Consider the following 17083-nt stretch of genomic DNA (forward strand, 5'->3'; position numbering starts at 1 on the left):
AGAGTTAAACAGTGCTGCCATTCTATATTTAGTTATTACTAAACTACTTCTAAGTAATGTAGATGGTAACATGAACTCATTTATCAAGTGAAGATCTGGCTTTAACTAAAATAATAATTTCCTTTTCTTATATAAACATTATAAAAGTTAAACGATTATTTTCTTTGCATTGTAATAATCATAATACAGCAATAATTTTACCACTTTCAAACACCCTTTCCGCAAAACGCCCAAGGCGTTTTTTTAACACATTTCTAGTGACTGAACATACAATAAACTTTAGTTTTATTGTTCATTCACAGCAACCATAAACAAATGAAAAAAATACATACATAATTATTTAAATAAAAAAAAAACTATATGCAAATGAAAGTATTTACTCGCATTTTAAAATATTTTGTTGTTTAAAGAAAGCAAAAAAAACGCATATCCGCTGTTTTATATTTAAATATAATCAACAGGAAAATATTACGAAATATTTATGATCACAATGAACAAAAAAAAAAAACATAATAAAACTAAACCACATATTCGCATACAATAACTGAATATATAAATAATAACAAAAACCAAAAAACTATTAAATAAATAAAACCAAATAAAACTCAAAACTATAACTTTTCATGAAACAAATGCAAATTTAAGCTCAAATTCTGTAATTTTATATTTTTGTTTTCTTTTTTTCTCGTCTTGCTAAAAGTTTAAGCGTCATTATGAAGTCAGTGTAATAGTTACAGAAAAAAGTGTAACAATTTTCATAAATCAAAAAATCATAAATTAACCAAAATTGTTATATGTATAACTATTTTGGATCTATTTTTTTTTGTTGTTCGCCGTTAATTTATTTAAATACTTATGAGTTTTGTATTTGATGTAAGTGTTTTTTTCTACATGAATTTTTCACCACCAGCTACTTTTTTTACTTGCGTGTATTTATTCGCTCGCGTTATATAATTTTGTTTGATTTTGTTGGTTGCGAAGAAAACAAAGCATACAAACTATGATTTTGTACATATGAGCGAGTGGGTAAGTGCATTTGAGAGCACTTGAAAATGTTGATACGAAAAGTATGAAATATAAATATAAACTGTATAAAATAAACAACAAACATATACACAGCTTTAAAAGTGAGTAAACACCAGTGAATTTTTTTAATTTTATTAAGATCGTGAAAATCATTATGGTGCGACTTAAATCTTTTTTCTCAGAACCGAATATATTATTCAGCCCAAACTCTAACAAACCGAAACTTTTAAATTTAAAGCATCGCTAGATATAGATTTTTGGATTTTCATTATCTTAAAAAAAAATTAAATAATTTGTCGGATTTACTCACTTTTGAGGCTGTGTATATACAAAGGGTATTTCATTAAGCGCAAAGTGTGTACACGCAGAAAAAAAATATAAATGGGCATGGTTACTGTAACCATTTCAATATTGTTACAAGTTTTTTAACTATATTATGGTCACAGTAGCCATTTACATGATTGTGGTAACCATAATATAGTTAATTTACGATTCACATGATTGTATCAACCATATATATGGTTACAGTAAATAAATATATGTTTATGACAACCATTCATATGATGAAGGACTTATCATATTATGTTGCTCTCGGCTTAAGGATTATCATAATCTGAGAACAACATAAAATTATTCATCATAAATATGGTTGCCACAAACATATATTAGTTTACTGTAACCATATATATGGTTGATACAATCATGTGAATCATAAATTAAATACTGTGACTATAATATAGTTAAAAATCTTATAACACTATTTAAATGGTTACAGTAACCATGCCCAATTATATTTTTTCTCTACATATATGCAATATCATCGACATTTTTAATTCGTTTGAAAGGCCTATCGATGTCATTATGTATGGAATATAACATCGTGTAAATTTCCGCCGATGGTGTTGGCGCGCATTTGAAATGTCCATGACTCTGTCGAATAAATCAGGCTGAATTTAACCGATAACATAGATTGTGTAGGCTTTGAGGGCAGCTGTGATTTGTCGCTTATTCGCATAGACCTGAGGCTCAAAAAACCCCACTAGAAAAAGTCTAACTGTGTCAAATCGCACGATCTCGGTGGCCACTTCACATCACCTCCCCGTCAGATGACCATGCCCTCAAAACGATCGTGCAGAATGTCCAATGTGGCATGAGCTGTAGAGGCATGTAATGCCATCCTATTGAAACCATATTTCATCCAATTCGGATCAAAATAAGTTGGTAGTCATCGACCTATAGCGGTCACCGTTGACGGTGGTGGTCTAGCCAACGTAGTTTACAGCTGCCCTGAGTGTGTATTACGATAGTAGAATCGCCCTTGTGAAAACAGACTTATTGAGATCACCGAGCTGTTTATCACAAGTATCATTTTGTTATCGGGTGGGGTTTCCAAATTCCTGACTTTTTATACCCTTCACCTTCGTGAGAATGGTATATAAAGTTTGTCATTCCGTTTGTAATTTCCACAATATAATTTTCCGACCCTATAAAGTACATATATTTTGGATCCTTATAGATAGCGGAGTCGATTAAGCCATGTCCGTCTGTCTGTCCGTCTGTTGAAATAAATTTTCTGAAGAACCCAGATATCTTCGGGATCCAAATCTTAAATAATTCTGTCAGACATGCTTTCGAGAAGTTTCCTATTTAAAATCAGCAAAATCGGTCCACAAATGGCTGAGAAATGAGGAAAAAACCAGGACAACCTCGATTTTTGACCTATATCTGGATTACTAAGACATTAATATAGACAATATGGATATCTAATGATAGATATTTCAAAGTCCATTGCAACGATGTAGATAAGGCTATAGTAAGTTGGACCTACAATGGGTCAAAATCGGGAAAAATATTTTTTAACCCGAATTTTTTTTTCATCAAACAATTTTTTTCAAAAAAAAAAAAATTTTGAAAAAACTTTTTTTAAAAAAAATTAAAAAACAATTTCAAAAAAAAAAATTTTGAAAAATAATTAAAAAAAATTTAATTTTGTTTACCGAAAAATATTTAAAAAAATTTATTTTAAAGTATAATTTGGTGAAGGATATATAAGATTCGGCACAGCCGAATATAGCTCTCTTACTTGTTCTTTATTAAATAGGGGAAATTGCAATTTGTGTGTGCCTTTTTGATGCATTTCGAACCCCGAACCCAGGGATTTTCAGAAATCAGTCTGGATCAATAGCATTAGAGACTATTGTCTTAGTATTCTGCCTATTAGTTTTCTTTTCTCTATATTTTGCCATTCATGAGATGATTATAGGAAAGGATTTGAGATGATTATAGGAAAGGCATATACTTTGGAAAAAAGTAAAACAAATGTTTGTCTTTTTAAATATGGGTGTAATCGTAGTCTTAAAATTGCTAATAGAGTTTCACTGTTCAGCGCAAATTTATATTCTTTATCTCTACATCTGAAAAAAATTTCTAAACAAACTGATGCATGGATACTCTGCATATTGTCACAGTTGTTTAATTTAGGGGGGCTAGCATTGTTGTACTTTGGCAAAATGTAAAATTTATATTGTCTTTGGAAAGGCGGATATACCAAAAACATTCGCTTGAAAATGCTTTTAAAGGAAAAGTTGTCTTCAGATTCCTAATAGAGTTTCACTCAGCCTCCATCATTAGAATGTGAAATCGTGGGACTCACAATATTTGGACATTTCCAGAAGTGAACTAAATATAAATCCTGGAAAACCTAGGAAAGGCATTTCGAGAAGACCATAAAAAATAAGCCAATTATTCCAATGTTAAAACAGCTATTATTTAAAAAAAAATAATTATTTTTTATCTCATGAAAATAATGTCAAAATCATATAGGACTTTTTTGTTGATGCATGGAAAAATATTCTTTTATTAAGGTAAATCATTATTCTAAGAATAAAGAGTAAAGAAATGTTTTTCTTTTTGATATTAGATGAGTATTAATTTTGATCAGAATTTTCTAGTTAATTGACTGGCAGTAATGTAATGCGTATATTAAGTTCGCCAAGTTTTCACAATGAGTAGCTTATTTATTCTTATAGTGAAACATAACGATTATAAAGGATGCAGTGGATTGTAGTCCAAATATGTACAACTATAGTAAAATGGGTCAAATTATTATTGATTTTTGTAACATTGAAACCATGCCTATAAAAAAATATTTTCACTGCGTAGGAGCGAGCGGTTAACAAGCAAGATTTTGAAATTTCATTAAACAGTTTTCTATAAAGTTTAACTTGCAATCGGTCATTTAATGCCAGTTTGTTAAATATTTAAAAAACAACCTCCAAAGTTTAAGATTGCTTTAATTCAATGACTTGTTTAAATTATTTTTTTTCTCATTTCTTCAACTTTGAAGGGTATTTCTTGTATCGACCATGGTCATGGTGAAATTTTCCACATCATCACATTTTGCTGGTTTTATTATATTGGTACTTTTTATTAAAGAGTTTGGTGTAAAATACCTTTTTTTTGTTGGGTTGTTGTTGTTGTGAACAAGTGCACTTTTGCTGACTTTTACATTTGTTTGGATCACAAAAAGTGTTAAATTTTTATAAACTCGTTACAGTTTTTTTTTTTCACAAAAAAATATTGAACGTGTGTGTGTGTTTTTTTGCATTTCTTTTATTTTATTTTAGTATTTTTTTTTTTGTTGCCATTAACAAGCAAATGTTTGCTGTTATTGTTATAGGTTTTTTTTAAACATTTTAAGCATTTGTTTATATAAAATCGCAGTTTTTCTATATAGAGAAATAATAACAAAACACAGATAGATGCACAAACACACACACATAAACACAAATTGAAATTTAAAACCAGCAAACATTTAGGTTAGAGGTCAAAATTGTGAATGATCTTGAAGGTCAAACTATAGAGGATCGAGCTTAAGAAGAGAATCTTTATTAGTAAAACAAGGTTTATTCTGTAATTCATAAGAAGTCCCCTCTTTGTAGTGCAGAAAGAAGTGAATTTGTTACATTATACATCCCTGGTTATCTATCGTGAAGTGAATTGTCACTTAAGTGTCTCCAAGTAATCAAGAGTGTAGGCAATTTAAACTGTCCAGCACTTAAGCAAGTAGTCAATGTATTCCTTATAGACTATAATTGTCTAATCACTTGGCTAACTCAAATTGATATATTTTGGGTCATTTGGTTACTTTATACGTCCCAGGTAACCTAGCGTGAAGTCAATTGTCACTTTAGTGTCACTAAGTAACCTATAGTGGAGTCACTTTAAATTTTATTTTTTACTGCACTTTAGACAGTAGTTATTTTAACCACCAGAAGTAATTTAATAGAGAGTTGTCGGAGGAAGGTTTATTTACAAGCATTCTGTTTTTGGACTGTCTAGGATATAGTACTAAAACAACTAGTAATGTATCTAACTTATAAAGAAACCAGTTAGGTAGCTAGTAAGGAAAATAACTCTATTTAAACGGCAGGTGAATCCAAAGCATTGACTACATCGGACCAGCTATTAGGCAGTATATTGGTAATCTATGTATGTAGGGTCAATTGACCACCTATTCACGTAGCTCTCCATGTAACTAGTGGTCACCCTAAATGATAGGTAAAATCACTAGTTCGGTACCGTCTGCTGGGTGCAAAATGTACGTGCTTGTGTTAGTGTGACAAGCTCTACACAGATGCAATATATATATTTTTTTGTTGTTTGATATTATTGTTGCCTTTTTAACTTTTAAATTTAAAATGCATTCTTTTTTTCAAGAGAGTTATACATTTTTTTTCTACTGCGCTTGTTTTTAACAATTTATATCAGTTTTATGTTTTATATATCTTTTCATACATTTTTGTTGGTGTATTGTATTTTTAGTTTTTGTTTTAATTTACGTACTGTTTGTTAAAAAGTCGACAGTAAAATTACATTTTATAGCAATAATAATGATGGTTGTAGTTTGTAAAAAACTACACAATAGCAACAATAATATTCACACACACAAAAAAAATTTAAAAGATTTGTATTTTCTGTTACAAATAAATTCCGATTTATTTATGCAAAAAAAAAAATAGTTTAACAAGATTTTTAATTTATAAAAATTATATTTATAGCAAATAGGCAGTGGTTAAGGCAATTTAAAACATTTGCTGATTTTATTTAAAATAATTGCCGGTTTTAGTGAGTAAAACAAAATTTAAAATGGAAAAAAAATTTAGCAAATTACCGGGAAATGTTCATTAAATTACCATAAATAGTAAATTGTTATTGTAAAGAGTAATTTTGAAAACAAAAATTAACTAGATTTAATTTAAAATTTCTTTAGTTTAATTAAGTATTAGTTTTAATAGTGCTGTTTAAGATGTTTTTAGGGATATTCCTGATTTCACTTTGTTAAAGCTAGTAAGCAAATGAACAGACGTTTTATTAATATAGTTAGATAAGTTAATTTCTTGATCTCAGATTTTATTATTACTATGTAATATTGTTATTTTGGCCATGAAGGCTTGATATTACGAAATAAATGAATAAATAAATAAATAAATAAAATAGTGGGACTCACTCACAGTGGTATGAGAATAAAAAAGAGGGAAATAAATCTATAACTTCTAAACCCTTACGCCGATTTGAATGAAATTCCACATGCGCAAAGAGGAAGTGTAGTCGAGTTTAAGTTTTGAATTTGGACCTCATGAGCCCACCAGGAGCGGGACCAGAGGTTCCCAAAGTAGGATACCTCGGGTATGTTAAATTTTTAAAATGATCCTATTTCTTTGTTTGTGTTCCGATTTAAATTTCACATACAGCACTACATAAAACATAGTTATAATTTATCTCTTATATCATAGGAGACATTCGCATTTGAAAATTTAATTTTCAAGATTTTTACCCACCCTACACCAGTTTTTTGGTGACCGCGGTTCCAAATATTATTATATAATCTATAGTATTAACAATAGATCTATATATCAAATAAAGAAAGAAGTATTTAAAAATCATGACTAAGTCCAAAGTTACATGCATTTGAATATAAAAAAATTAAAAAAGGCGATTTTTCGCATTTTTTTTTGGGAAAAAAGTACTTTTATTCTTTTTAAGTTATCTAAAAATTTTCTAATAGGATGTATAATGAATTTGTACTTTTTGAAAAGCTAACTTTACGCCAAATATTTCAAATGAAAAAAACATTTATAATTTTTGATACCGACGGGACCTGACCATTCAAAAAATGCCTATTTTTTATGTAATATTCAAATTTAGGGCAAAAATTCTCAAATCGCATACTCGATATCAAAATATAGTAACCTATTTTAGATGGTCCAATAAGTTCTTAATTATCTTGTAAAGGGTTCCGATAACCCCGCCCCTATTATGGATATTATAGCCAAAAAACGAAAAAATCCCATTTTTGGGATTTTTCAAGATTTTTTTGGAAATTGCGGGATACTTGATTAAAAATTTCAAAATTTGTTTTTAGTTTTCCATTTTAAATAGAAAAATCTACATAACTGTGAAATTTCATTAAAAAATATTCATAAATAAAAATTTTATTTCAATTTGAAAAATTTGTATCTATGCAAAATTCAATAAAAAGCATTTTTTGTCATATTTTTCAAAAAAGTATTCCATGAATTTTTTAATTGTCAAAAGTTATATACATTTTTGAAAAGTAGACAAAATCCTCTATCCATTGATATATAACATGTCTACCTTATGTTTTTTACGTGTCAAATAAATTAGGGAAAACTTAACAACTAGCTCAGAATCTGGTCCCCCAAATTCAAAACTTAAACTCGACTACACTTCCTCTTTGCGCATGTGAAATTTCATTCAAATCGGCCTAAGGGTTTAGAAGTTACAGATTTATTTCCCTCTTTTTTTATTCTCATACCACTGTGTCACGTTCATGTTCTATCTCTGGTGTATGAAATATCTTAATAAATTCAATACTCTTGGGCATGCGATGAATTTAAAGCTCTAGAAGTGAATTCAATATAAATCCTGAAAAATTCCTTACCTTCCACAGCTTATTTTAAACATTGTGGAATTTAATTTATCTGATAGCGCCAAGAAAAATGTAGTAATTTTAAATTCGAAGCTATCCTAGACCCTAGTGAAAGAGTCAATGTAGTCATAAGAGAAGTACTTATGGATCTTTGATCTTGTGGTTAAGTCCATATTAATGTATGCAGTATGTATGCAGTAGTTCTTTGTGATACTATGCAACCTGTCATCTAGGGATCTTTTTGCCTATTTTTTGGATGTCTTGGTGATATCCTGGACAACTATCGTACATTCACCTTTCTTCGATGATTGGAGTTGGAAGAAAACAACATCTTTGGGGATAATCTAGTGGACTTCGACAATTATTACGCTATAGTTTCTTATCTTAGGCTTTAAAAGAATCTACTATGATTGGTGTTGGCATAGAAGCACTTCTACCAGTTGAAGAAAGTAGTGCATGATATGTAATTCAGAATATCTGATTATTTTCGAGATTTTTATAGAGATTTCATTGGCTGCTATGGAGATCGGTTAGGCTTTACTCATCGTCGGGACATTAAAAAGTTTATCTGAATTCATTCGGGAAGAGCAGGTCTCTGTTTTAGATCGTTAGGTTGAGCAGCAAGTCTGTGTGTCGTTTTCATCGTCTTATTGAAGAAATTCTAGGATTGTTGGCAGACCCAATGATACCAGGAATGATGTCAAGTTCCAGGTGGCTTCAAAATGGTCATGATCGGAGAGGAATTTCAAGAATTTCTTTTGTGTTTTTATAGAGAAAATAAAACAGATTCAGTGTGGCTGCTGAATTTGTTGCCAATCGAATGATCTGAGATTTAAGAAACCTTAGGATGTGGTTATAAATTAGAAAATCAATTGATAAAGATGAATTACTATTAAAACAACTAATTCATTCGATTTTCAATAATTTTGGATGTTATAATAAAACTGTTTAAGAATTAAGTGATTAAGAGCATGGAATAGTCGAATGGAATGCTTACATATTTGTTACTTTCTTCTTAATCTATTTTCAGATATCACTAGGGATTGCATGTTCTACGTGCCTGTCTGGTAGACTTAGCTATCAGCCCTAGCATCAGTGTAAGATACTCTAGCCCAATCCGCTAATCATCCGAAATTTAAATGATTAATGAAACCGTAATGAATGATGGAAGTGAAATACAACCGGATAAGTTGACGAAGGTTGGCATGAAAAAATGGACACGAATAGATTTATAGACTATCCCGATTGGAATTAGCGAGCTGCGTTATTCTAATGCAGGAGGACACAACCAGTGATGGTCTAACCCTGCTGTAATGTGGAAGAAGGTCTGACGAAGTTAGAGCAAGTGGTGTAGGGTATTTAATCTTGAAAAAAACTTGCCGAGCACTTGTAAGTTGGAAACCATGCTCGGATCGAATAATAACTGCCACATGTAACACCACTTCTAGAAGACTAACATGCGTCTAGTGCTACGCTCCTACTGAAACATCGGAAAGATCAATGAAGGATGCATTCTATAGGGTTTTAGCCACTGTTAATCGCTGGGATATACTAATGGTCATGTATGCGATTTCAATGAGCAAGTTGGTGCTCCAGAATGGAGCGAACGATGGGCAAACATGGTTTAGGGAGGATGACGAAAAATGGCGAACTCTTTACTAAATTGTGTACTACAAATTCTCTCGTATTGGTGAATTTTGAATTCTCACAAGATAATTCAAATGGTTACTTGGATTTCATATGGTCCGATACCCCTTATAGGAGTAAGAGGAATTAGTATATACTAGCGATCGATGTTGAAGGACCACAGTGTGTCATTGTAATTAATTGTGTCGGCCGATTTTCTTTCCAATCAAATGATTTGATTGTGTACACAGATTTTTTCGGTTCTATCAATAAAAAAATCGATAATAAAGATTACTTTCGGAGCCACCAACAAAGCCCCAAAAATGCAAGCCCTTCGACATTTTGTTGGAATTTGACTTGAATACAAATGTAATTATGTTTTAAACTTGAAAATATTTGAAAAAATTTAATTTTTCATACAAAAAAATATGTCTTGAATTTATGTTTCATTTTTACTGGAAAATGCTATTGAAATAAAGTGTAAAACAACTGCAATTCAATTGCTTTGCTATAATTCAAGGCTTGAATTACACTTGCTTTGAACTTGAATTCTAGAAAAAAATTCTTATGGGATACTTCTATTCAGTTGATTCATTAGATTGACAAAAAAAGTCTGTTATTACAATGAAACTGTTTCGGATGGAATGCTGACATGTGCTTTCCTTTCTCCTGAATCACAACAATGAGTTGATTGAAGCAGATAATCTGACTTATCTTTCATTCAGACTCTTTCCATTTCAAGCATTTCTGAATGCTTAAAAACTTTGACTGCTAACATTATATATTTTCTTAAACATTTTTAGTATCATGCATGCATTAATACTCCCTCCAATAGACAAAGCTAATTTTCACAGAACACAATTTGCTCTTTCCTCCTATTTTTCCCAAAAATTGTACAAGACAAGACTCCCTCCTACAAAATTCACAAATTGACTTTTAACTTCATTCAATCATAATGAAGTTTAAAGCTAATTAAACAAATTATAAATTCATTTTCCTAAAGTATTTCAACAAACAGCAACTGAAAATCCATTATAAAAGTTTCTTTGGATATTCCATTTAGTACAATACAATATAAGCGGCTGCTGCTGTTATTGTGGCTGTTGTATGTTGTTTTTTTTTCGAAAAACTACAAATATGTGGATGTGCTCCAAAAGATTTCAAAAATCTCGTTTGTTCCACTTGGTTGCTCAAGTACTACGAAGACGTTTTTTGAAAAAATACTTTAGTTATTGTTGTTATTCTTCTTATTTTAGTTAAGTTTTGTTGTTGTGGTTGCTACTGCCACTTGAAGCCCTAAGATTTTTTTTATATTTATATGGATTTTGTTTTTGTGTATATTAAAATGTTACACTTTAGTTTGTTGTATGTAGTTGTTTGTCTGTTTGGCGTAAAGATAGTTAGTACAAAATATTTAGTGGAAATTTGTATGTAAAACCTGATTACAATTGTAGTTGTGCTGCTTCTGACTGACTGACTAGCCGCCGACTGTCGACAGCCAGCCAGCCAGCTAACTAACTGACTACTGGCCAATTTCAATACAAATAAATAATAATAAAAACTACCACCATTCATTCCATTAGTTTTGGTATTAAATATGGTAACAACAATAAATAAATACACACATTGTTAGTAGAGTTCCAAATCAAATGTTTAAGCACAATGTAGCTTCATAAGCAGAGTAGAGAAACCTAGTAAAAATTAAAAAAAAATAATTTTGAAAGGATTTTATCTATACGCAGAGAAAAAATATAATTGGGCATGGTTATAGTGGGCATTTAAATAGTGTTACAAGATTCTTAACAATATTGTAGTCACAGTAGCTATTTACATGATTGTGGTAACCATAATATGGTTAATTTATGATTCACATGATTGTATCAACCATATATATGGTTACAGTGAACAAATATATGTTTCTCTGCGTGCATAGACAAATACACTCAGATCGGAAACTCTTCTGTCAAAGACCTAACTCAGTTGTCAAAAACATAATTAAAAATCTATCTGAAAATAAATAACACTCGTATGTGTGATGATTTTGAGTATTTTTTTGTTTGCGTTTTTTTCCAGTTTATGCTCTATGTGAATTTCTCTATGGTTTTATCAAAGATCGAAATAATTCCACTAGTTTAGAAATCAAAAATTTTTGCTTGCTAATGGAATGAAACTTATATTTTTGAGAAGAGCTAGGGCTAGCTAATTGACCATTTTTTGTTTCCCATATATGTCAAAATTTTTAGATATACGGGTTTTTATTTTTCACCTGCCCTGAGTACTACTAATGCATACTGTAGTGTACCGAATTGTGGTAATTATACCCTTCACCATGAGTGGCAAGGGTATATATAAATTTGTCATTCCGTTTGTAATTTCTACATTTTTCATTTGCGACCCCACAAAGTATATATATTCTGAATCGTTATAGATAGCGGAGTCGATATAGCCATGTCCTTCTGTGTGTTGAAATCAACTTTCTGAAGCCCCCAAATAACTTACATACACGAATGATACATCAATATCTCCGAAATTCTTCCGGCTCGGTTGCTTTTTAAAATCGAGAAAATCGGTCCACAAATGGCTGAGATATAAGGAAAAAACCAGGACAACCTCGATTTTTGACCCATATCTGGATTACTAAATCATTAATATAGACAATATGTATATCTAATGATAGATATTTTAAAGACCTGTGCAACGACGTATATAAGACCATAGTAAGTTGGACCTACAATGGGTCAAAATCGGAAAAAATATTATTTAACCCGAATTTTTTTTTCACCAAAATTTTTTTTCACTAATTATTAAAAATTTTTTTTTTTTTTAAATTAAAAAAAAAATTATTAAATTTAAAAAAAAATTTTAAAAAACTATTTCGAAAAAACATCTGGAAAAAAAATTTAATTTTGTTTACCTAAAAATATTTAAAATTTTTATTTTAAAGTATATTTTGGTGAAGGGTATATAAAATTCGGCACAGCCGAATATAGCTCTCTTACTTGTTAAGTATTTACATCGTTTTTGAGTACTCAACACTCTGGCGAAGCTACTAGATACTTTCAGAGTTGTATTTTTTTTGAAAAATCAAAAAAAAAATTAACAGGAAAAAAATAAATACTGTTTAAAAGTACATCTTTTTTGTAGATAAACGATAATAAATCGCTATTAAATACCAAATTCTAAAGTAAAAACAATTTTAAAATGTCTTCTAGAAAGTGTAAAATAAACCCAGACCATTTTTGTTTTATTTGCGGAAAAAAATATTCAATTAAATCGAGGTTTTCCTATAACACAAACACTGCAAAATGCTTATTTACATTATTTTGGATTTCCCGTGTCAAATCAGGATAAAAAGTGGGTACCTCATTCGATTTGCACAAATTGTAGTGAATATATTCCAGGTAAAATGAACATTAAAAATGTCAGTTTGATCGACCCACAAAAAATAGTTTTGCCGCCACTCCACATTAAATTGGTTTAATGAAAAATTTCGTAAAAGCTTTAGATAAGACAAAACCAGCATTTCAATATTAATGCAGCGTGTTGCCGAGTCTTTATGAGGCTAAATTAAAAGAAGGGATATTTGTGTGTCATCAAATAAGAAAAAATTTGGGTGATACCAAATTTGAGTGTCTATTAACCGATGCACAGTGGTATGAGAATAAAAAAGTGGGAAATAAATCTGTAACTTCTAAACCCTAAATTTCTAAATTTTACATGCGCAAAGAGGAAGTGTAGTCGAGTTTAAGTTTTGAATTTGGACCTCATGACCCCACCAGGAGCGGGACCAGGGGTTCCCAAAGTAGGACACCTCGGGTATATTCAATTTTTAAAAAAATTTAACATACTTAACAACTCTCAGCGAGTTGTTAAGTTTTCCCTAATTTATTTGACACGTAAAAAACATAAGGTAGACATGTTATATATCAATGGATAGAGGATTTTGTCTACTTTTCAAAAATGTATATAACTTTTGACAATTAAAAAATTCATGGAATACTTTTTTGAAAAATATGACAAAAAATGCTTTTTATTGAATTTTGCATAGATACAAATTTTTCAAATTGAAATAAAATTTTTATTTATGAATATTTTTTAATGAAATTTCACAGTTATGTAGAGTTTTCTATTTAAAATGGAAAACTAGAAACAAATTTTGAAATTTTTAATCAAGTATCCCGCAATTCCCAAAAAATCTTGAAAAATCCCAAAAATGGGATTTTTTCGTTTTTTGGCTATAATATCCATAATAGGGTCGGGGTTATCGGAACCCTTTACAAGATAATTAAGAACTTATTGGGCCATCTAAAATAGGTTACTATATTTTGATATCGAGTATGCGATTTGAGAATTTTTGCCCTAAATTTGAATTTTACATAAAAATAGGCATTTTTTGAATGGACCTGATCCCGTCGGTATCAAAAATTATAAATGTTTTTTTCACTCAAACTATTTGGCATAAAGTTTGCTTTTCAAAAACTATAAATTCATTATACATCCTTTTAGAAAATTTTTAGATAACTTAAAAAGAATAAAAGTACTTGGTTCCCAAAAAAATTACGAAAAATCGCATTTTTTAATTTTTTTTATATTCAAATGCATGTAACTTTAGACCCAGTCATGATTTTTAAACACTTCTTTCTTTATTTGACATATAGATCTATTGTTAATCATACATAAGAAAAATGGATATAATCGGAGAATATTTGGAACCGCGGTCACCAAAAAACTGGTGTAGGGTGGGTAAAAATGTTGAAATATAAATTTTCAAATGCGAATATCTCCTAAGCTATAAGAGATAATTGATAGCTACGACGAGGAGATTCCGTATGTGTAATTTTTTTTAAATCGGAACACAAACGACGAAATAGGATAATTTTAAAAATTGAACACACCTGAGGTGTCCTAATTTGGGAACCCCTGGTCCCGCTCCTGGTGGGGTCATGAGGTCCAAATTCAAAACTTAAACTCGACTACACTTCCTCTTTGCGCATGTGAAACTTCATTCAAATCGGCGTAAGGGTTTAGAAGTCACAGATTTATTTCCCTCTTTTTTTTATTCTCATACCACTGTGCGATTTTGAAAAAGCAGCATGGAATTCTTTTAAACTTGTTGTTCAAGAATTTTTGGGGAATAAGAAAAATCAAAATTACAGAGATATTGTTGCGAATTTATTACATAATTTCGAACTGATGGGTGTAAATATGTCCCTCAAAATTCTACATTCTCATGTGGATTTAATCCCGAAAAACCTCGGACACATGAGTGGCGAACATAGAGAGCGTTTCCATCAAGATTTGCAGTTTTTCGAGAGGAATTATCAAGGTTTTTGGGATTAGAATATGCTAGGAGACTACTGTCGTGAGTGTCGTGAGGGAGACAAATGAAAATAATTATAAAAAGAGGACTAAACACCTCAGTTTTAATTTTGTTGTCCTAATTTAATGTACATTTTTATATGTTTCGTTTTTAATAAATATCTCAAAAGTTTGACGTCCAGGATTTTTTTAATATTTTTTCCGATATTTTTGAAATCCCCATATGTTTCAATTCATGAGCAAAAACCTTGTAAACTAGTGTAATTAAGACGGAAATCAATCAATGTAGTCTAGACAATTTTGCTTTATTTTTTTATAAAAAATATTTTATTTTTAATTTTGTACTTAGCTCATATTATATATGTTATAACTAAATTATGAGTAATATAATGAAATATACATTATTATAGATACCATTTTGCTCTTACGAACATTGTCCAAATTCTGCAACAATTATTTAACAATTTGTTAAGACATCCTCTCTTTTGCTGTGGTGATTTTTTCAATTGCTTCTTAATGCTGCCAGTTGAACTCTTCACATTATCCTCTCTTTTGCTTTGGCGATCTTCTCAATTGCTTTTTAATGTTGCGTCGGCTCTTAGCAATTCTGTTGACTTCAATGCGTTACATTTCATTTTTCAATTTCATCTTGAGCAAAATTACTCGTTTAAGGTCGAGCAAATCATCCATTGAATATTTATCCAAATAATTCATACCCTTCGATATTAAGCTTTCACTGAGATTTATTTTGGCTTTATTCACGCTTTTCACCTTATGTAAGTTTATTGCCTTCCTCAAGCTTAATGATTTATGCAACTTTTTGACTTTGTTCAAGCGCTTAAAACGACTTTGGGTGCGGCGCAACTCTTCTTGGTAGAGAAAGATGGAGTAGTTGATATTGGTTTTTGAATCCACATTGGGTTTTGATTCCATATCTATGTTTTCCATTTCAAATGACTTTAATTATGGTAAATTATGTAGATGTTGCTAGTTGTTTAACTCTTTAGAGAATGTTGTTAGGTCATATGAAGTCAGGAGTTTATATATTAAAATTTGGTACTTAGTTACCTAAGAAGGTGGATGGTTACAGGTACTAAAGTATAATTTGTCCTTATTGAAAACAGCTTAACAAAAAGGATTCATTCTTAATCCGCTATTTAACATTTTTTCTTATTGTCGTTACTAAATTCAGTAGTTGATGTGTAAGGCTGGGTTTTTCAAAACTTTTTAAAACATTTGCAATTGGAAATATAACGGCTTGTGTGCAATAAAACTTAAAGTAGGTACTCAGCACAAACTAGGCAATAACATGTCATTACTAATTAACATAATTTGGAATTTCTACTACTTATTGTAGGTATTACTTAGAAGTGATTTAGTACTGACTGGATTATAATCTCACATAGAGAGAAAAATCTTATTTGCAACACATCTGCAGGATTATATGACTTTATTCCCAACTTTTGCTAATGCAAGACATTAAATGTAATCATGAAAAATTGTAAAGTGTCGTTTTAAAAACTCATTATAATTCTCATACAGTTAAGAATATATGAGGGAGCAGCAGAACAAAAGGTACTTTTTTGACAAATTGGTTTTTTTGTATTTTTATAATATTTGGGTTGAAATCTTCTAGAAACAATAAAGTTAGCAAAATTTTTTGTTTTAAACAAAACGTACTTTTCTACTTTTTTCATCAAAAGGTACTTTTTCCGATATAAACATGGTTTTATATCAAACTTCCTTAAAATTTAATATGGTGACTTATGCCAGTTAGATGTATATATTGATAAGCAAGAAACTGGTTACCATTTTCAGGTTCATGCAGTTTTTTAAGGGGGCGAAATAAATAAAACACAATTTCCAAAATATTTAAAAATGTACAAAAACTCAAATTTCTTAATATTTTGAAGTCGATATTTTGAATTAATTTTGATGCTTTTCACAGTTGTTAGTTTTCATTCATGAAAAAAATTAAGTTAATTAAAAAGAAATTGATTGGTTGCAATATTTTCCGTAGGACGAAACTAAACAATTGTCTAATAAAAATATCTGCGATATTCGAATAGATTCTGTTAGGAAAGATATGCTGATAGCACTGGATCAGCAATAAAACATATGAGCATTAAATACATTTTATTAAAACTATACAAAGTTACC

Source organism: Calliphora vicina, chromosome 3 (genome assembly GCF_958450345.1).
Source record: "Calliphora vicina chromosome 3, idCalVici1.1, whole genome shotgun sequence".
In the NCBI taxonomy this organism is placed as follows: domain Eukaryota; kingdom Metazoa; phylum Arthropoda; class Insecta; order Diptera; family Calliphoridae; genus Calliphora; species Calliphora vicina.